This window comes from Somniosus microcephalus, chromosome 4, assembly GCF_052327205.1.
Source record: "Somniosus microcephalus isolate GS21.2 chromosome 4, FLI_Smic_1.0, whole genome shotgun sequence".
NCBI lineage: Eukaryota > Metazoa > Chordata > Chondrichthyes > Squaliformes > Somniosidae > Somniosus > Somniosus microcephalus.
Window position 1 is genome coordinate 1378866 of NC_140990.1, and position 22846 is coordinate 1401711.

At 44.8% G+C, this 22846-nt stretch overlaps 8 non-coding genes across 8 annotated transcripts; all 8 read right to left on the minus strand.

The window, feature by feature from the left end:
- Nucleotides 1-2536: 2536 nt before the first annotated feature.
- Nucleotides 2537-2619, minus strand: trnal-uaa (transfer RNA leucine (anticodon UAA)). Its single transcript has one exon. It is a non-coding gene; the product is annotated as a tRNA-Leu (tRNA).
- Nucleotides 2620-3228: 609 nt separating this feature from the next.
- trnas-cga (transfer RNA serine (anticodon CGA)) lies at nucleotides 3229-3313 on the minus strand. Its single transcript has one exon. It is a non-coding gene; the product is annotated as a tRNA-Ser (tRNA).
- A 1675-nt stretch (nucleotides 3314-4988) lies between these two features.
- trnal-uaa (transfer RNA leucine (anticodon UAA)) lies at nucleotides 4989-5071 on the minus strand. Its single transcript has one exon. It is a non-coding gene; the product is annotated as a tRNA-Leu (tRNA).
- A 2356-nt stretch (nucleotides 5072-7427) lies between these two features.
- trnal-uaa (transfer RNA leucine (anticodon UAA)) lies at nucleotides 7428-7510 on the minus strand. Its single transcript has one exon. It is a non-coding gene; the product is annotated as a tRNA-Leu (tRNA).
- A 577-nt stretch (nucleotides 7511-8087) lies between these two features.
- trnas-gga (transfer RNA serine (anticodon GGA)) lies at nucleotides 8088-8169 on the minus strand. The gene has a single exon. It is a non-coding gene; the product is annotated as a tRNA-Ser (tRNA).
- Nucleotides 8170-11172: 3003 nt separating this feature from the next.
- Nucleotides 11173-11244, minus strand: trnad-guc (transfer RNA aspartic acid (anticodon GUC)). The gene has a single exon. It is a non-coding gene; the product is annotated as a tRNA-Asp (tRNA).
- Nucleotides 11245-14988: 3744 nt separating this feature from the next.
- On the minus strand, nucleotides 14989-15072 carry trnal-uaa (transfer RNA leucine (anticodon UAA)). The gene has a single exon. It is a non-coding gene; the product is annotated as a tRNA-Leu (tRNA).
- Nucleotides 15073-16937: 1865 nt separating this feature from the next.
- Nucleotides 16938-17020, minus strand: trnaf-aaa (transfer RNA phenylalanine (anticodon AAA)). Its single transcript has one exon. It is a non-coding gene; the product is annotated as a tRNA-Phe (tRNA).
- Between the last annotated feature and the right edge of the window lie 5826 nt (nucleotides 17021-22846).

Here is a 22846-nt window from a genome sequence, read left to right on the forward strand (position 1 = left end):
CATAAAGCTACACCAGGAAATATAAATACAGTTTGACATCTTAAAAATGCTTCCACTCCATCGCGGAATTGAAAGCCGACCTCGGGAGTAGCAGTTCGGGATTGTTCACTTTTTCTGACGAGGAACTGATGGATGGCGTTACTGTGCAGAATCGCAGAGCAAGAATGGCGCTGTGAACAGACCTGGGCTCATTCACCAGCCCCAGAGGGAGGAGTGATCAACGAGAGAAGGACAGAGAGAGAGAGAGAGAGAGAGAGAGAAGGAGGCGTATGACAAATGTGTAACAGAGAGAGACAGAAAGAGAGTGAGAGAATGAGAGGGAGGCAGAGAGACGGATAGTGAGACAGAGGTGGAGACTGAAAAATATAAAAACATTTTACGATTACTTCTCTTTGTTAGTTTAGAGTGAGCGAAAATGCAGATTCAGCAGATGCCAAAATAGCACTCTAAGAATGACATATAAATATGGAATCTTTCTTTCCGTATCTTTCAAAATCTCATTGTTTGTTTGATGGAGATTTAGCAGATGACAAACGAATGTCACTGAGCAGGATGAAAGGAAATGGAACTTAAATTAAAGAGCTACCTGGAGTGGGGTTCGAACCAACGTGGGTATAAACCCATTGGATCTTAAGTCCAACACATTTACCACTCGGACATTTTGGTGCTCTTAATATGCGTGGATTATCCCTGTGAGCAATCGGGGCTTCAAGCCCCACCCTGTCACAGAGTTGAGCAGAGCAGAGATTTCTTCGATGGCAGGACAGGTGAACAAAGCAGTTAATGAAGCAGATGTGATCCTGGGCATTATAAATAGAGGCACAGAGTACACAAGCCGGGAAGTTTTGCCAAACCTAAATAAACAACTAGTTCGACCCCAGCTGGAGTATTGTCTCCAATTCTGGGGAACCACACTTTAGGGAGGAGGTGAAGGCTGAGGAAAGTATCCCCGCTTGTTACCTGAGTGACCGGCAGACACACACAGACAGAAACAGAAAGCAACACAGACAGACACACACATAGAGTGACTTAGACATCGAGAGAGACAGACAGAGAGAAACACTGTCGCTAATTTGTCTGATTTTTGTTCTATTTCTGACCGTAAATTTGGTGAATATTCGCAGATCAATGAAAACGAGAAAAATCTCGAGGTGTTGAAAGTTGTGGGATTTAATTCCGCCCAACTCAGGATAAGTTCTCCATGGATTTGGTTACATTTTGAAATGAAATGGGATGAAAAACGCTGGAACCGTAGCCGGCAGGATTCAGAACCTGCGCGGGGAGACCCCAATGGATTATCTAGTCCAGCGCCTTAACCACTCGGCCACGACTACTGGGTAGGTGATGAGTTAAATGTTGCTCAGATAAAATCGCAATCATCCATCACTCTGGAGCAAAACGGCACTCAGTCCCTGAACAGTCTCTGCTCAAGAACATTCTCAAAGAGACAATCTCCTCTCGCATTTATTTACTCTTCCATGTTCCTCCCTCGCTTTTTAACACGAACCAATTTCATTAGTATTTCACATCTTAAAGACGCATTTTGCCCCATCGCAGAACCCCGCTCACCAGGCAGGGATACTCCACTAAACTGACCAAAGTCACTGCTGGGCATTCTCTGCAGAAGCTCAGAGCAAGAATGGCGCTGTGGACAGACCTGGGCTCATTCACCAGCCCCAGAGGGAGGAGTGAGCAACGAGAGGGAAACAAAGAGCGTGAGAGACACGGAGAGAGGCAGAGAGAGAGAGAGACAGACAGAGAGAGAGACAGAGAGACAGACAGAGAGAGAGAGACAGGCAGAAATAGAAACAGAGAGAGAGAGACAGAGAGAGAGAGAGAGACAGAGAGAGAGTGAGACAGACAGAGAGAGAGACAGACAGAGTGAGAGACAGACAGACACAGACAGGCAGAGAGAGACAGACAGAGAGAGAGAAAGACAGAGACAGAGAGAGAGTGAGACAGAGAGAGAGAAAGAGACAGACAGAGGGAGAGACAGACAGACACAGAGAGACAGAGAGAGACAGACAGAGAGAGAGAGACAGACAGAGAGAAACAGACAGAGAACGATAGAGAACGACAAATCGATTGACACCTACAGAATGTTGGAAAACTGTACCTTTTTGCTATGTAAGCTTTGGCAATATGGTTCTCTGTAAACTTTCATGCCTATAAAGCATTTGAATTGGAATTGGAATTGGAATTGGAAAGAAAAGGAGGCGTATGACAAATTTGTAACAGAGAGAGACAGAAAGAGAGAGAGAGAATGAGAGGGAGACAGAGAGGCAGATAGTGAGACAGCGGTGGAGACTGAAAGATATAAAAACGTTTTTAGATTCCTTCTCCTTTTCAGTTGAGAATGACAGAGACAGTGAGAGAAAAATGCAGATTCAGCAGATGCCACAATAGCACTTTAAGAATTATATATGAAACCTTTCAGTATCTATAAAAATCTCATTTTTTGTTTGATGGAGGTTCAGCCAATGACAAAGAGTGTCACTGAGCAGGATGAAAGAAAATGTGTCTTAAATTAAAGAGTTACCAGGAGTGGGGTTCGAACCCACGTGGATATAAACCCATTGGATCTTAAGTCCAACGCCTTAACCACTCGGCCATCCTGGTACTGTTAATGCTTGTGGACTGGTTCTGTGAGAATCGGGGCTTCAAGCCCCACCCTGTCACAGAGTAGAGCAGAGCAGAGATTTCCTCAGTGGCAGGACAGGTTAACAAAGCAGTAAATAAAGCAGATGTGATCCTGGGGTTTGTAAATAGAGGCACAGAGTGCACAAGCCAGGAAGTTATGGGAAACCTGAATAAAACACTAGTTCGGCCTCAGCTGGAGTACTGTGTCCAATTCTGGGGAACTACACTTTAGGAAGAAGGTGAAGGCTGAGGAAAGTATCCCCGCTTGTTACCCGAGTGATCGGCAGACACAGACAGACAGAAAAAGAACTCCACACATGTACACAGACAGACATACACATCAACACAGACACACACATAGAGTGATTCAGACATCGAGAGAGTCAGACAGAGAGAAACACTGTCGCTAATTTGCCTGATTTTTGTTCTATTTCTGACCGTATATTTGGTGAATACTCGCAGATCAATGAAAACGAGAAAAATCTCGAGGTGTTGAAAGTTGTGGGATTTAATTCCGTCTAATTCAGGATTAGTTCTCCAGAGATTTGATTACATTTACAAATGAAATGGGATGAAAAACGCTAGAACCGTAGTCGGCAGGATTCGGACCTGCGCGGGGAGAATCATCCAATGGATTTCGAAACCATCGCCTTAACCACTCGGCCACGACTACTAGGCCGATACGGAAGTAAATGTTGCTCAGATAAAATTGCAATCATCCATCGCTCTGGAGAAAAACAGCACTCAGTCCCTGAACAGTCTCCGCTCAAGAAAATTCCCAAAGAGACAATCTCCCCTCGCATTTATTTACTCTTCCATGTTCCACCCTCGCTTTTTAACACGAACCAATTTAATTAGTATTCCACATCTTAAAGACGCATTTTGCCCCATCATAGAACCCCGCTCACCAGGCGGGGATACTCCACTAATCTGACTAAAGTCACTGCTGGGCGTTCAATGCAGAATCGCAGAGCAAGAATGGCGCTGTGAACAGACCTGGGCTCATTCACCAGACCCAGAGGGAGGAGTGAGCAAGGAGAGGGAAACAAAGAGAGAGAGAGACACGGAGAGAGGCAGAGAGAGAGACAGAGACAGAGAGAGAGACAGTTAGAGAGAGAGAGACAGAGAGAGAGAGAGAGCTCTATACTGACGGGGAACTGGTGCAGGAACCGTAAATCTTTAAAAAATACTTTAGTTGATTTTTTTTCTATTCTACTTATCCAAGGAGGATTTTAAGGAGTTGCCCAAAGGTTTAAAATTTGGAATGTTAAACTCACCCTTCTCGTCGGGGAATTGAATCCGATCTCCCACATGACAGGCGGGGATACTCGCCGCTATAATAACGAGGAACTTACACGTACAGTTTTCCAGAGCAAGAATGGATCTGTGAGCAGAACTTGAAAAATGAGAAATGCAGAGAGAGATAAAGAGACAGGGACAAAGACAGAGACAATCAGAGAGAGACAGACAGAGAGAGAGACAGACAGGGAGAGAGACAGAGAGACAGACAGAGAAAGACAGAGAGAGACAGAGAGAGAGACAGACAGAGATAGAAACAGAGAGAGAGAGACAGACAGAGAGAGAGACAGAGAGAGAGAGAGACAGAGAGAGAGAGAAAGACAGAGACAGAGACAGACAGAGAGATTATTATTGTTTAAACTAATATTGTATGTACCCAACGAAGGTCAAAATTGTTTGACACCTACAGAATGTTGGAAAACTGTACTTTCTGTTATGTAAGCTTTGGCAATATGGTTCCCTGTAAACTTTCATGCCAATAAAGCATTTGAATTGAATTGAATTGAGAGACAGACAGAGAGAGAAAGACAGAGACAGACAGACAGACAGAGGGAGAGACAGACAGACACAGACAGACAGAGCGAGACAGACAGAGAGAAAGACAGAGAGAGACAGACAGAGAGAGAGAGACAGACAGAGAGAGAGAGACAGAGAGAGAGAGACAGACAGAGAAACAGACAGAGAACAACAGAGAGACATACAGAGAGAGTGAGAAAGAAAAGGGGGCGTATGACAAATGTGTAACAGAGAGAGACAGAAAGAGAGAGAGAGAGAATGAGAGGGAGACAGAGAGGCAGATAGTGAGACAGAGGTGGAGACTGAAAGATATAAAAACATTTTAAGATTCCTTCTCCTTTTTAGTTGAGAGTGACAGAGAGAAAGTGAGAGAAAAATGCAGATTCAGCAGATGCCACAATAGCACTTTAAGAATTACATATGAAACCTTTCCGTATCTATAAAAATCTCATTGTTTGTTTGATTGAGGTTCAGCAGTTGACTAAGTGTGTCACTGAGCAGGATGAAAGAAAATGTGTCTTATATTAAAGAGTTACCAGGACTGGGGTTCGAACCCACGGGGGTATAAACCCATAGGATCTTAAGTCCAACGCCTTAACCACTCGGCCATCCTGGTGCTGTTTAGCTTCGTGGACTGGTTCTGTGAGAATCGGGGCTTCAAGCCCCACCCTGTCACAGAGTAGAGTAGAGCAGAGATTTCCTCAGTGGCAGGACAGGTTAACAAAGCAGTTAAAAAAGCAGATGTGATCCTGGGGTTTGTAAATAGAGGCACAGAGTGCACAAGCCAGGAAGTTATGGGAAACCTAAATAAAACACTTGTTCGGCCTCAGCTGGAGCACTGTGTCCAATTCTGGGGCAACACACTTTAGGAAGATGTGAAGGCTGAGGAAAGTATCCCCGCTTGTTACCTGAGTGATCGGCAGACACACAGAAACAGAAACAGAAAGCCACACATGTACACAGACAGACATACACATCAACACAGACACACACATAGAGTGATTTAGACATCGAGAGAGACAGACAGAAACACTGTCGCTAATTTGTCTGATTGTTGTTCTATTTCTGACTGTATATTTGGTGAATACTTGCAGATCAATGAAAACGAGAAAAATCTCGAGGTGTTGAAAGTTGTGAGATTTAATTTCGCCTAATTCAGGATTAGTGCTCCAGAGATTTGATTACATTTTCAAATGAAATGGGATGAAAAACACTGAAATTGTAGTCGGCAGGATTCGAACCAGCGTGGGGAAACATCGATGCATTTCTAGTCCATCGCCTTAACCACTCGGCCACGATTACAGAATCTGCGAAGAAGTAAATGTTGCTCAGATAAAATCGCAATCATCCATCGCTCTGGAGCAAAACAGCATTCAGTCCCTGAACAGTCACCGCTCAAGAAAATTCCCAAAGAGACAATCTCCCCTCGCATTGTTTCACTCTTCCATGTTCCACTCTCGCTTTTTAACACGAACCAATTTAATTACTATTCCACATCTTATAGACGCATTTCGCCCCATCGCAGAACCCCGCTCACCAGGCGGGGATACTCCACTAAACTGACCAAAGTCACTGCTGGGCGTTCAATGCAGAATCGCAGAGCAAGAATGGCGCTGTGAACAGACCTGGGCTCATTCACCAGACCCAGAGGGAGGAGTGAGGAAGGAGAGGGAAACAAACAGCGAGAGACAGAGAGAGAGAGAGACAGACAGTCGGTAACCCTGTTAATCTCTTTCTCTCTGTCTCTCTCTCCCTCCTCCGCGCCCCACACAAAAGGGAGAGGGAAACAGAGAGAGAGAGAGCTCTATACTAACGAGGAACTGGTGCAGGAAGTTGTTATACAGTTCTTCATATGGCAGTAAATCTTGTAAAATTATTTTAGTGATTTTTTTTCTGTCCTTCTTTTCCAAGGAGGATTTTAAGGAGTTGCCCAAAGGTTTACAATTTGGAATGTTTAAAGCACCCTTCTCGTCGGGGAATTGAATCCGGTCTCCCTACATGACAGGCGGGGATACTCGCCGCTATAATAACGAGGAACTGACACGTACAGTTTGCCAGAGCAAGGATGGATCTGTGAGCAGAACTTGAAAAATGAGTAATGCAGAGACAGAGAAAGAGACAGGGACAAAGACAGAGACAATCAGAGAGAGACAGACAGAGAGAGAAACAGACAGAGAGAGACAGAGAGGGAGACATACAGAGAGAGAGACAGACAGAGAGAGACACACAGAGAGAGAAAGACAGAGAGAGAAACAGACAGAGAGAGGCAGACAGAGAGAGAGACAGACAGAGAGAGAGACATACAGAGAGAGACAGACAGAGAGAGAAAGACAGAGAGAAACAGACAGAGAGAGACAGACAGAGAGAGAGACAGACAGAGAGAGAGACAGACAGAGAGAGACAGACAGAGAGAGAAAGACAGAGAGAGAAACAGACAGAGAGAGGCAGACAGAGAAAGAGACAGACAGAGAAAGAGACATACAGAGAGAGAGACATACAGAGAGAGACAGACAGAGAGAGAAAGACAGAGAGAAACAGACAGAGAGAGGCAGACAGAGAAAGAGACAGACAGAGAGAGAGACAGAGAGAGAGACAAACAGAGAGAGAGAGACAAACAGAGAGAGACAGACAGATTGAGAGACAGAAAAGGAGGCGTATGACAAATGTGTAACAGAGAGAGACAGAAAGAGAGTGAGAGAATGAGAGGGAGACAGAGAGGCAGATGGTGAGACAGAGGTGGAGACTGAAAGATATAAAAACTCTTTACGATTCCTTCTCCTTATTAGTTGAGAGTGACAGAGAGAGTGAGAGAAAAATGCAGATTCAGCAGATGACAAAATAGGACTTGAAGAATTACATATGAAACATTTGCGCATCTACAAAAATCTCATTGTTTGTTTGATGGAGGTTCAGCAGATGACAAAGAGTGTCACTGAGCAGGATGAAAGAAAATGTGTCTTAAATTAAAGAGTTACCAGGAGTGGGGTTCGAACCCACGCGGGTGTAAACCCATTGGATCTTAAGTTCAACGCCTTAACCACTCGGCCATCCTGGTGCTGTTAGGTTTTGTGCGCTATTTCTGTGAGAATCAGGGCTTGAAGCGCCACCCTGTCACAGAGTTGAGCAAAGCAGAGATTTCCTCGGTGGCAGGACAGGTTAACAAAGCAGTTAAAAAAGCAGATGGGATCCTGGGGTTTGTAAATGGAGGCAGAGTGCACAAGCCAGGAAGTTATGGGAAATCTACATAAAACACTTGTTCGGCCTCAGCTGAAGTATTGTGTCCAATTCTGGGGCAACACACTTTAGGAAGATGTGAAGGCTGAGGAAAGTATCCCCGCTTGTTACCTGAGTGATCGGCAGACACACACAGACAGAAACAGAAAGCCACACATACACATCAACACAGACACACATATAGAGTGACTTAGACATCGAGAGATACAGGCAGAAACACTGTCGCTAATTTGCCTGATTGTTGTTCTATTTCCGACCATATATTTCGTGAATACTTGCACAATGAAAACGTGACAACTTCGAGGAGTCGAAAAATGTGGGATTTAATTCCGCCTAACTCAGGATTAGTTCTCCAGGGATTTGGTTACATTTTGAAATGGGATGAAAAATGCTGGAACCGTAGTTGGCAGAATTCGAACCTGCGCGGGTAGATCCCAATGGATTTCCAGTCCATCGCCTTAACCACTCGGCCACAACTACTGGGTCTGTGAGATTTTAAATGTTGCTCAGATAAAATCGCAATCATCCCTCGCTCTGGAGCAAAACAGCACTTCGCCACGAAACAGTTTATATTGAAGAAAGTTTTCAAAGAGACAATCCCCTCTCGCAATTTTTACTCTTCAATTTTTCACTGCAGCTTTTTTACTTGAAGCTGCACCAGGATACATCATTGCAGATTTTAGAAATGCTTAATTCCCGACGGGGAATTGAAACCCCGTCTTCCAACGTAACAGGCGGGGATACTTCACTATATTTAACGAGGAACTGACGGAAGACACTCCTTTGCAGTCACTGCAGAAGCGCAGAGCAAGAATGGCGCTGTGAACAGACCTGGGCTCATTCACCAGACCCAGAGGGAGGAGTGAGCAAGGAGAGGGAAACAAAGAGCGAGAGAGACACGGAGAGAGAGAGAGAGAGAAACAGAGAGAGGCACAGAATGAGACACACACAGACTGAAAGACTGAGACACAAAGATACACAAAGATAGAGAGGACAATGAGAGAGACAGACAGAGCAAGACACAGATAGACAGAGAGAGAAAGACAGAGAGAAACAGAAAGACAGTGAGAGACAGAGACAGACAGAGAAAAACAAGTAGACAGAGAGACAAAAAAGGAGGCGTATGATAAATGTGTAACAGAGAGAGACAGAAAGAGAGTGAGAGAGAGAGAGGTGGAGACTGAAGGATATAAAAACATTTTACGATTCCTTCTCTTTGTTAGTTGGGAGAGACAGAGAGTGAGCGAAAGTGCAGATTCCGCAGATGCCGAAAGACCACTTCAAGAATTACATATAAATATGAAATCTTTCTTTCCGTATCTATAAAAATCTCATTGTTTGTTTGATGGAGATTCAGCAGATGACAAACGAGTGTCACTGAGCAAAATTTAACGAAATGGGTCTTAAATTAAAGAGTTACCAGGAGTGGGGTTTGAACCCACGTGGGCATAAACCCAGTGGCTTTTAAGTCCAAGGTCTTAACAACTCGACCATCCTGGGGCTGTTAATGGGCGTGGACTGTCTCTGTGAGAATCAGGTCTTCAAGCCCCACCCTGCCACAGAGTTGAGCAGAGATTCCCTCGGTGGCAGGACAGGTTAACAAAGCAGTTAATAAAGCAGATGTGATCCTGGGGTTTTTCAATGGAGGCACAGAGTACACAAGCCAGGAAGTTATGGTAAACCTAAATAAAACACTAGTTCGGCCCCAGCTGGAGTATTGTGTCCAATTCTGGGGAACCACACTTTTAGAAGGAGATGAAGGCTGAGGAAAGTATCCCCGCATGTTACCCGAGTGACCGGCAGACACACACAGACAGAAACAGAAAGCCACACATGTACACAGACAGACACATAGAGTGACTCAGACATCGAGAGAGACAGACAGGTAGAGAGAAACACTGTCGCTAATTTGTCTGATTTTTGTTCTATTTCTGACCGTATATTTGGTGAATACTTGCAGATCAATGAAAACGAGAAAAGTCTCGAGGTGTTGAAAGTTGTGGGATTTAAAACCGCCTAACTGAGGATCAGTTCTCCAGAGATTTGTTTACATTTTGAAATGAAATGGGATGAAAAATGCTGGAACCGTAGCCGGCAGGATTCGAACCTGAGCGGGGAGACCCCAATGGTTTTCTACTCCATCGCCTTAACCACTCGGCCACGACTACTGGGTCTATGAAGAGTTAAATGTTGCTCAGATAAAATCGCAATCATCCATCGCTCTGGAGCAAAACAGCACTCAGTCCCTGAACAGTCTCCGCTCAAGAAAATTCCCAAAGAGACAATCTCCCCTCGCATTGTTTCACTCTTCCATGTTCCTCCCTCGCTTTTTAACATTAAGTTACGCCAAGAAATATAACAATTATTTTACACTGGAAAGACTAATTTCTCCCCATCACAGAATTGAACCTCTGTCAGCCGTGCAACAGGCGGCGATTGGGCACTGAATTGATGAGGAATTGACGAAAGTCACTGCTGTGTGTTCTCTGCAGAAGCTCAGAGCAGGAATGGCGCTGTGAACAGACCTGGGCTCATTCACCAGCCCCAGAGGGAGGAGTGAGCAAGGAGAGGGAACCAAAGAGCGATGGAGAGAGGCACACAGAGAGAGACTGAGACGGAAACAGAGAGAGAGAGACTGGGGAACAGTGAATGAGACAGAGACTGGGGAACAGTGAATGAGACAGAGAGACTGGGGAACAGTGAATGAGACAGAGAGGCCCTAAAAAGAGAATATAAACTGGCAGACTACCTCACGACCATCAGAGACACAAAACAGAGACAGACCCTCACCAGGTACAGACTAAGCGACCACCAACTGGAAATTGAAAAAGGCAGATACAAGAAATCCTGGCAGCCTAGAGAGAATAGAATATGCGATCAATGTCTGGCTGGCGAGGTTGAAACAGAAATGCATTTCCTCCTAAAATGCGAAAAATTCAACACATCAAGAAACATATTATTCAACAAGCTAAGCCAAACAACCCCAGATTTCAAGGAATTGGATGATCTGTCAAAATTGAGATTAGTCCTAGGAGAAGGAGACAGACCATACCTTGGGGCCAAATATGTAACAACATGTCACAACCTGAGGACTGTTTAAAATTAAGACTGTTTAAAATTAATATTGAACGTACCAAATGAAGTACAAAGACTGTTTAAAATTAATATTGTTTAAAAGTAATATTGTATGTACCCAACAAATGTCAAATCGATTGACACCTACAGAATGTTGGAAAACTGTACCTTTTTGCTATGTAAGCTTTGGCAATATGGTTCTCTGTAAACTTTCATGCCAATAAAGCATTTTAATTGGAATTGGAAATTGGAAACCAGAGAGAGAGAGCTCTATACTAACGACGAACTGGTGCAGGAAGTTGTTATGGCAGTAAATCTTTTAAAATTATTTTAGTTGATGTTTTTTCTATTCTACTTTCCCAAGGAGGTTTTGAGGAGTTGGCCAAAATTTTAAATTATAAAATCTTCCTCCCCGTCGGGGAATTGAACCCCGGTCTCCCGCGTGACAGGCGGGGATACTCACCACTATACTAACGAGGAACTGACGAATATAAAATCTGTCAGAGCAAGAATCGAGCTGTGAACAGAATTGGACTGAGAGAGAAAGAGAGAGAGACGGGACAAACAGAGAAAGGGACAAATAGTGAGACCGAGAGACAGAGAGAGAAAGGCAGAGAGATATTCAGAGAGATAAAGAGAGAGACAATGATAGATACAGAGAGAGAGAGACAAAAAAGGAGGCTTATGACAAATGTGTAACAGAGACAGAAAGAGAGAGTGAGAGAGACAAAGAGAGAGAATGAGAGGGAGACAGAGAGACCAGATAGTGTGACAGAGAGGGGTAGAGTCCGAATTCTCTTTCTCCTTGTTAGTCAATAGTGACACTTGAGAAAATGCAGATTCAGCAGATGCCAAAATAGCACTTTAAGAATTAGAGTTAAATATGAGACAGAGAGAGAGAGAGAGAGAACGTGTCGGGGAATTGAATCCTCGCCACTATACTATCAGGGACCTGGTAGAGGAAGTAGTTATACAGTGTTTGAGACAAAGACTCGAACACACACACACAGACATGTGTGCCTGCTCTCTATGTTTATGTCACATATTTACCAAGCTTTTCTGAGTGCCATGGATTCATAGACACTTACAGCACCGAAGGAGGCCATTCGGCCCGCCGTGCCTGTGCTGTCTCTTTGAAAGAACAGTCGTGCTCAGTCCCACCCCCCGCTTTCTGTCCGTAACCCTGTTAATCTCTTTCTCTCTGTCACCCTCTCCCTCCTCCGCGCCCCACACAAAAGGGAGAGGGAAACAGAGAGAGAGAGAGAGCTCTATACTAACGAGGAACTGGTGCAGGAAGTTGTTATACAGTTCCTCATGTGCCAGTAAATCTTTTACAATTATTTTGGTAGGCTTTTTTTCTGTTTTACTTTTCCAAGAAGGTTTTTAAGGAGTTGCCCAAAGGTTTAAAATTTGTGATGTTGAAATCGCCCTCCCCAGCGGGAAATTGAATCCCGGTCTCCACTGTGACAGGCGGGGATACTCACCACTATACTAATGAGGAACTGATATACTGGCTGCTGCTAGAATCGAGCTGTGAACAGAACTTGACAAATGAGAAAGACAGGGACAAAGAGAGACAGAGACAGACAGAGAGACAGTCAGAGAAAGACAGAGAGAGACACACAGAGAGAAACAGACAGAGACAGAGAGAGAAAACGACAGAGAGCCATACAGAGAGAGATAGAGAGAGAGAGAGACAAAGAGAGAGACAGACAGAGAGACAGACACACAGACAGACAGAGACAGACAGACGGAGAGAAACAGACAGAGAAAGACAGAGAGCCATACAGAGAGAGAGAGACAGAAAGAAACAGACAGATAGCCATACAGTGAGAGATAGGCAAAGAGAGAGACAGACAGAGAGACAGACAGAGAGAGAGACAGAGAGAAACAGAGAGAGAGAGAAAAAGAGAGTGAGAGAATGAGAGGGACACAGATAGTGAGACAGAGAGAGGTGGGGACTGAAAGATGTAAAAACATTTCACGATCCCTTCTCTTTGTTAGTTGAGAGTGACAGAGAGAGTGAGGGAAAAATGCAGATTCAGCAGATGCCAAAATAGGACTTGAAGAATTACATATGAGATCTTTCTTTCCATATCTATAAACATCTCATAGTTTGTTGGAGAATCAAATGATGACAAATGAGTGTCACTGAGCAGGATGAAAAGAAATGGATCTTAAATTAAAGAGTTACCAGTAGTGGGGCTTGAAACCACGTGGATATAAACCCATATGGATTTTAAGTCCAATGCCTTAACCACTCGGCCATCCTGGTGCTGGTATTATTCGCGCGCTGGCTCTGAGAGAATCGGGCCTTGAAGCACCAACCTGCCACAGAGTTGAGCAGAGCAGAGAGAGACACACAGACCGACACACACATAAACAAACAGACACAGAGAGACACACAGACCGACACAGAGAGACACACAGACCGACACACACATAAACACACAGACACACAGACCAACACAGAGAGACACACAGGCAGACACACAGACACAGAGAGAAACACAGACCGACACAGAGAGACACACACAGACCAACACAGAGAGACACACAGGTAGACACACACACATGGCGAGACACACAGACCGACACAGAGACACACACAGAGACACACAGAACCAGACAGACACACGGACACAGAGAGGATTTACAAGGATGATACCAGAAATGCGAGGGTATATATATCAGGAAGGTATGGACCGCTGCCAAATTAGTTTATACCCTGATTTGTCTGATTATTGTTCTATTAGCGACCGTATATTTCGTGCATACTTGCACAATGAAAAAGTGAAAAACTTCGAGGTGTTGGATTTAATTCCGCCCAACTCAGGATTAGTTCCCCAGGAATTTGGTTACATTAAAAAATGAGTGGTGCTGGAACTGTAGTCGGCAGGATTCGAATCTGTGCAGGGAAACCCCAACGGATTTCTAGTTCATGGCCTTAACCGCTCGGCCACGACTACTAGGTCTATAAGACTTTAAATGTTGCTCAGATAAAATTGCAGTCATCCATCGCTCTGAAGCAAAACAGCACTCAGTCCCTGAACAGTCTCGTGTCATGAAATTTCAAGAGACAATCTCCTCTCGCATGTTTTTTACTATTCTGTTTATCACTGTAGCTTTTTAACATAAAGCTACACCAGGAAATATAAATACAGTTTGACATCTTAAAAATGCTTCCACTCCATCGCGGAATTGAAAGCCGACCTCGGGAGTTGCAGTTGGGGATAGTTCACTATATCTGACGAGGAACTGATGGATGGCGTTACTGTGCAGAATCGCAGAGCAAGAATGGCGCTCTGAACAGACCTGGGCTCATTCTCCAGCCCCAGAGGGAGGAATGATCAACAAGGGAAGGACAGAGAGAGAGAGAGAGAGAGAGAAACGGAGGCGTATGACAAATGTGTAACAGAGAGAGACAGAAAGAGAGTGAGAGAATGAGAGGGAGACAGAGTGACAGATAGTGAGATTCTTGTCGTAGATTTCGTCAACTCTTGCAGATCAGTTGAAATGTCGAGCTGTTACATTCCATGGAACTTTAAGCCTTGTAATTGATGATTAAACCGACTGGGAGTTTGTTTAATTTTGAAATGCTGCCCAGTGAGAAACGTAATGGTTCACATCTCTACACCAGGTGGGCACCAAGAATCTAGTCTCAAATCCAAAAGTGGATTTTTTCTGTTCTGAAGAGAATGATTTTAAGAAGCTTTATAAATGTTTAAAATTGGGGTTGATAAAAATTGCCCGCTCCATCGGCGAATTGAACCCCAGCCTTTCAAATAATAAGCAAGGACACTCACCATTATACTAATGAGGAATTAACACGTGCAGAGTCGTTCAGAGCAAGAATCGAGCTGTGAACAAAACTGGACAAATGAGAACGACAGAGACAGACAGAGAAACAGAGAGAGAGACACAGGGACACAGAGAGAGGCAGTCAGAGAGAAACAGACAGAGAAACACAGACAGAGAAACAGACAGAGAGTGAAAGACAGAGAGAGACAGACAGAGTGACAGACAGAGAGACAGAGAAAGACAGAGAGGGACAGACAGAGAGAAAAATGCAGATTCAGCAGATGCCAAAATAGGATTTGAAGGATTACATATGAGATCTTTCTTTCGTATCGATAAACATCTCATTGTTTGTTGGAGAATCAGCTGTTGACAAGCGAGTGTCGCTGAGCAGGATGAAAGGAAATGGATCTTAAATTAAAGAGTTACCAGGAGGGGGGCTTGAAACCCACGCGGGTATAAACCCATTGGATCTTAAGCCCAACGCCTTAACCACTCGGCCATTCTGGTGCTGGGGATGTTTGTAGACTGTCTCTAAGAGAATCGAGCCTTCAAGCTCCACCTTGCCACAGATTTGAGCAGAGCAGCGAGAGACACACAGAGACATATAGACACACACAGAGACACACAGACACAGACAGACACAGAGAGGGTACAGAGAAGATTTACAAGGCTGACACCAGAAATGCGAGGGTATACATATCAGGAAAGGATGGACCCCTGCCAAATTAGTTTAAACCCTGATTTGTCTGATTGTTGTTCTATTTCCGACCGTATATTTCTTGAATACTTGCACAATGAAAAAGTGAAAAACTTCGAAGTGTTGGATTTAATTCCGCCCAACTCAGGATTAGTTCCCCAGGGATTTGATTTTATTTTGAAATGAAAGCTGCTGGAACTCGTAGTCGGCAGGATTCGAACCTGTCGGGGTAGACCCCAATGGATTTGTAGTCAATCGTCTTAACTGCTCGGCCACGACGACTGAGTCTGTGAAATTTTAACTGTTTCTCAGATAAAACCGCAATCATCCCTCGCACTGCAGCAAAACAGCACTCAGTCCCTGAACAGTCTCCGCTCAAGAAAATTCTCAAAGAGACAATCTCCTCTCGCATTTTTTTACCCTTCTGTTTCTTACTGTAGCTTTTTAACATAAAGCTACACCAGGAAATATAAATACAGTTTGACATCTTAAAAATGCTTCCACTCCATCGCGGAATTGAAAGCAGACCTCGGGAGTAGCAGTTGGGGATTGTTCACTATATCTGATGAGGAACTGATGGATGGCGTTACTGTGCAGAATCGCAGAGCAAGAATGGCGCTCTGAACAGACCTGGGCTCATTTACCAGCCCCACAGGGAGGAGTGATCAACAAGAGATAGGACAGAGAGAGAGAGAGAGAAACGGAGGCGTATGACAAATGTGTAACAGAGAGAGACAGAAAGAGAGTGAGAGAATGAGAGGGAGACAGAGTGACAGATAGTGAGACAGAGGTGGAGACTGAAAAATATAAAAACATTTTACGATTACTTCTCTTTGTTAGTTGAGAGTGAGCGACAATGCAGATTCAGCAGATGCCAAAATAGCACTCTAAGAATGACATATAAATATGAAATCTTTCTTTCCGTATCTATAAAAATCTCATTGTTTGTTTGATGGAGATTCTGCAGATGACAAACGAGTGTCACTGAGCAGGATGAAAGGAAATGGATCGTAAATGAAAGAGTTACCTGGAGTGGGGTTTGAACCAACGTGGGTATAAACCCATCGAATCTTAAGTCCAACACTTTAAACACTCAGCCACTCTGGTGTTGTCTGAATACGTGTGGACTGTCTCTGTGAGAATCGGGGCATCAAGCCCCACCCTGCCACAGAGTTGAGCAGAGCAGAGATTTCCTCGGTGACAGGACAGGTTAACAAAGCAGTTAATAAAGAAGATGCGATCCTGGGCATTATAAATAGAGGCACAGAGTACACAAACCAGGAAGTTTTGCCAAACCTAAATAAACGACTGGTTCGACCCCAGCTGGAGTATTGTGTCCAATTCTGGGGAACCACACTTCAGAAAGGAGGTGAAGGTTGAGGAAAGTATCCCCGCTTGTTACCCGAGTGACCGGCAGACACACACATACAGACACACATGTGCACAGACAGACACACACATAGAGTGACTTAGACATCGAGAGAGACAGACAGGTAGAGAGAAACACTGTCAGTAATTTTTGTTTTATTTCTGACCGTAAATTTCGTGAACACTTGCAGATCAATGAAAACGAGAAAAATCTCGAGGTGTTCAAAGTTGTGGGATTTAATATCGTCTCATTCAGGATTAGTTCTCCAGGAATTTGGTTATATTTTAAAAAGAAAAATCCTGGAACCGTAGTCGGCTGGATTCGAACCTGCGCGGGGAAACCCCAATGGATTTTTAGTCCGTCAGCCTTAACCACTCGGCCACGGCTACTGCGTAGGTGATAAGTTCAATGTTGCTCACATAAAATCGCAATCATCCATCGCTCTGGAGCAAAATAGCACTCAGCCCCTGAACAGTCTCCGCTCAAGAACATTCTCAAAGAGACAATCTCCTCTCGCATTTATTTACTCTTCCATGTTCCTCCCTCGCTTTTTAACACGAACCAATTTAATTAGTATTTCACATCTTAAAGGCGCATTTCGCCCCATCGCAGAACCCCGCTCACCAGGCAAGGATACTCCACTAAACTGACCAAAGTCACTGCTGGGCGTTCTCTGCAGAAGCTCAGAGCAAGAATGGCGCTGTGGACAGACCTGGGCTCATTCACCAGACCCAGAGGGAGGAGTGAGCAGGGAGAGGGAAACAAACAGCGAGAGAGACACGGGGAGAGGCAGAGAGAGAGACACAGACAGAGAGAGAGCGGGAAATAGTGAGTGAGACACAGAGAGAGAGACAGAGAGAACCTGTCGGGGAATTGAATCCTCACCACTATACTATCAAGGACCTGGTAGAGGAAGTAGTTATGCAGCGATTGAGACAAAGACTCGAACACACACACACACAGACATGTGTGCCTGCTCTCTATGTTTATGTGTAAGTCACATATTTAATAAGCTTTTCTGAGTGTCATAGATTCATATAAACTTACAGCACAGAAGGAGGCCATTCGGCCCGCCGTGCCTGTGCTGTCTCTGTGAAAGAGCAGTCGTGCTCAGTCCCACCCCCCGCTTTTTGTCCGTAACCCTGTTAATCTCTTTCTCTCTGTCACTCTCTCCCTCCTCCACGCCCCACGGAGCCTGAAGCCGGAGAAAGGCCCGAGGAACCGGGCCGAGCGAGGCACCGGAGAGAAGGAGAGCGAGCAGCAATAGGATTAGACCCAGACCGGGAGGAGCGGCCCGAGCCAGTCAAAGAGGCGAGTGGAGAGGTAGGGGTGCCGGATCGGGTCGGGACTGTCGGGCCTGGAGAGCGAGCAAGCCCGGGGCCTGAAACCCGAGAAACTCCAGGGTCGGAGAAACTCGGACAAACACCGGGCCGGGCGGGGACTGCACAGCCGAGCCGAGGGGCTGGGACCAGGGCAGAAGCCCGGAGAGAGAGCAAGCCCGGGGCCTGAAACCCGAGAAACTCCGGGGTCGGAGAAACTCGGACAAACACCGGGCCGGGACGGGACGGGACTGCACAGCCGAGCCGAGGGGCTGGGACCAGAGCAGAAACAGCCTGAGACCGACGCGAGGAGAGAGAGGAAAACTCCGGGTCCGGAGGAAAAAAGCTTTACCTAGATCTACCTAAATTTAATTAACCTAGAAAAAGAACAACAAACCCGCGAGAAAAAAGGAATAGAAACCCGAGAGAAACGATAAACAACCCGAACCAGGAACCTGTGAGAGAGAGAGAGAGAAACTTTTAAGAGCAGCTATATCAAAGATGAACCCCTGAAAAACTCTCAATTTTGGACCTAAAAGTGGGATAAGGTGGAACACGACACAAAAAAGAGAAAAAAAGTTATCTACCTGAGACAAAACAAACGACGACAATGAGCAGGGAAATGAAATATCCTGAGCAATGCACAAAAAATAAAGCAAAGGAAAAACACAAGGACATAACACTAAAAAGTAACCCAGAGGTCCTCTACGTTGACTATACCACACACAAAGGGATTAAGACGAAGAACAACCTCATATTCTACACCGACTCCGTTCCCTCATGGAAGGAGACTTTACAAAAATACTACGCATACGTCTCCAGCGAAGGTATTGGCAGTGGAGGCAGACTGAAAATATGTAAAGATGGAAATCTAGATAAAGATGACCCCCTGCTAACCATAAGCTACTACAACAAAAAAGGAAAGATCATGATACAGGGGAATGTAGAAAATCTGGACTCCTTCGAAAAGGAATTCCCCCAGTTGAAAACTAAGGCAGACACAAATAGGACCAATGGACAGGAGGCAAAAGAGAGTCGAACAGAGGATGATGAGAGCCAAGCGGAGGAAGAAGAAGAGAGTCCAGCAGAGACACACACCTCCCTGACCATCTCCACCCGTCCCACACCTCTCAACGCAAACAAACTGCTGAAAGAGAGTCTGTCCAAACTAGAACTCGAATTCAACGAATACAGAGAAACACAGACCAAGAACTGGACGGAGGAACTCAAACAGCTGAAAACGGAAAACGAGTCCACCATCCACAAGCTGAGAAAGACCGTAGAGGAACAAATAAATAAGATCAAAGAACTCCATACCCAGCTAAACAAAACGATGGAGGCCGTAGAAAGGCTCAGCAGGCAACACAAACCTCTTAAGGTCCAAAAAACAACACACACAAGGACACAGAACCCGTCGGATGCCACCCCACATGAGGACACACCGAAAGCCACAAACCCCGCTCCTGCCACACAGCTTATCCCAGAAACCCAGCCAACAACCAGCCCTCAGTCGAGTCCTGCCCAGACTACCGCTACCCAGTCCTCACACACAGGGACACAGAACCCGTCAGATGCCCCCCCACACGAGGACACACCGAAAGCCTCAAACCCTGCTCCTGCCACACAACATATCCCAGAAACCCAGCCAACAACCAGCCATCAGTCGAGTCCTGCCCAGACTACTGCTACCCAGTCTGAAAAACCAGCCCCTCAGGCGGTCCTGCTGACCGACTCCAACGGAAAGTTTCTGGACCCCCAGAGGCTGTTCCCAGGTCATCAAGTCCTGAAAAAATGGTGCAGCAACACAGACCATGCAATGAAGATCCTGAACAAAGAATCCCTTGGAAGCCCCAAATGGCTTGTGATCCACACAGGCACAAACGACCTACGCACCCTACAGGAAGGCACTGCTAGGGCGGTGAGCAGGATGGTGGAAAAGGCCAGCAAGGAATTCCCCGAGGCGCGGATCGTGATCTCCACACTACTGCCCAGAAAGGACACCCCAGCCTATATAATCCACAACGCCAACAGGGAGATCGACACGAGATGTTCTGTCTTCCCCAACGTCTACCTGGCCCATCATCCAAACATCAACACAAGGGACCTCTATGACGAAATACATCTACTCAAACAGCGGATGTGGGTCTTCACAAGAAACCTCATAAACACTGCCAAAAGACGCAGCCCTCCCACCCCCTCTACCATTGGGAGCCGTAACCCAAACAGGACCACCAATGTCACCCACCCCCCTTTACAAAACCAACAACAGAACCGTGCTTTTATACCTGACCCAAGACCCACCTCTAGACCACAGACTGTAGACCAAGAACTGAGAAAGATCATGACGATGCTGAACAGCCTGATAGAAAGCCGGAGAAATTATTAATATTGTTATTTATCATTATCATTATTGTTATCTTATCAGTATTATTACTATTATTAGATAGATATATGTGCATGCCTCATGAAATTTATACTAAATCATCATTTAGCATTATAGAAAATAGTGTTTCCACACGCATCCCACAAAATAGGTCCATTTTATTTCGTTTTATTGAACTATATAAATGCGTTCTTTCCACATAAGCTGCTGGAATATCCAGGGCCTCCGCTCCTCAACTTTTGGGATGAAGAGTACAGACCCTGAATTCCTAAAAGCTATAAAAGACATTGATATAATTGTGTTAACAGAAACATGGTGCCAAAAGGACATGCCGACCCACTGTCCTCCAATGTACCATGAAATCATTGTGCCCTCAGTAAAGAACACTAAGACACGCAAGGGCAGAACCTCCGGGGGAATCCTGGTGTGGTATAAAGGAGAACTGAACAAACACATCTCACCGATAAAACAGGGAAAATCGCACGTATGGCTAAAATTAGATAAAAATATAGGAATAGCAAAAAACGATGTTTACTTATGTGCGATCTACATACCTCCAATAGAATCGCCATATTTTGAAGAGGAGATATTTGACACTCTCCACATGGAAATCAGCCATTTCCAGGCCCAAGGAAAGGTGCTCCTATGTGGGGACCTAAATGCAAGGACAGGATGTGAACCTGACTTCATAGACCCACATGGCAACAACCATGTGTTTGGCCAGACCCCTCTCTGTGTCACACCAGCCATCGCAAACCGAAACAATCTCGATTGTGAAATAAATAAAAGCGGTAGGGAGGTAGTGCAACTCTGCCGAGCCTTAGGCCTGTACATAGTTAACGGTAGGTTCAGAGGGGACTCCTTAGGGAGACTCACATATTCCTCAACTCTTGGGTCTAGTGTGGTGGATTATACAATCACTGACCTGGACCCCTGCGATATCAACGCATTCACTGTCAGGCAGCAATCACCCCTCTCAGACCATAACCAAATAAATGTGTACCTTAAACTTTCTGCCCAAACTACAGACACAAGAAAGGAACCCAGTAAGCTACATAAAATAAACCAGACATACAGATGGGCCCCAGACAGTGGAGATAAATTCATCACAGCACTAAATTCACCTGATCTCACAAGTAAAATTTCAAAATTTAAAGAAAATCTATATGAGATCACCAGAGATGGTGTAAACATGGCCATAGAGGATATAAATATGATCTTCCATGAGGCAGCTGTAAAAGCCGACCTCGTGAAACAGAAGAGGAAGAGTCACAAAAGACAAAATAAAAATAAGAAATGGTTTGACCACGAATGCAAAAATGCCAGAAAAGACCTGAGAAAAATATCAAACCAAAAGCATCGGCAACCAAACAATCCGGACCTACGTACTAGATACAATGAAACCCTCAAAAGATATAAACACACCATTAGGAACAAAACACAAAACTATACCCACAAAATACTCGAAGAAATTGAAAACTCCACCAATCCAAAACAATTCTGGGAAATGTGGAATAACCTGAGTACAACACAATTGCAAGCATTACCAATCCAAGATGGCGACATCTGGAGAGCACATTTTGAAAACCTCTACAAAGACATCCCAATAAACGAAACAAACCCAAGTCAACATCAGGTCACAGAAAAACTCCACACATTAGAAGCAACAATTAAAGACAACCAAAACCCTCTAGACTCCCCAATCACATGGAAAGAACTGGCCACAAAAACAAAATCTCTCTACCTAAAGAAAGCCTGTGGCCCAGACAACATCAAAAATGAAATGCTAAAGTTCAGCAATATGGAGATGCAGGGTGCGGCACTCAAATTATTCAACATCATATTACGTTCAGGCTGTTTTCCCGATATCTGGTGCCAAGGACTAATCTCCCCCATATATAAAAGTGGAAACAAATCAGACCCAAATAACTACCGCGGCATCTGTGTCAACAGTTGTCTAGGGAAGTTATTCTGCAGTATTCTAAATAGTAGATTACTTGATTTTCTTAACAAACATAATATCCTCAGAAAAAACCAAATAGGCTTTCTTCCAAAACACCGCACCGCCGACCATATCTATACCCTTCACACCCTCATTGAAAAACATATACACCAAACAAAAAATGGGAAAATATTCGCCTGTTTCATCGACTTCAAGAAAGCCTTTGACTCTATATGGCACGAAGGGCTCTATTATAAACTTCTTCAGTGTGGAATAGGGGGCAAAGTCTATGACCTTATTAAATCAATGTATCTGAAAAACAAATGCGGGATCAAAATTGGAGACAAACGCACCGATTTCTTCACCCAGAGAAGAGGCGTCCGATAGGGCTGCAATTTGAGCCCGACCCTGTTCAACATATACATAAATGAATTAGCAGACATGCTGGAGCAAAGCGAGTCACCAGGTCTCCGTCTCCTTGATGGAGAAGTGAAATCCCTGTTCTATGCGGACGACCTGGTTCTGCTGTCTCCCACAGAACAGGGATTACAGCAACAACTAGACCTACTCG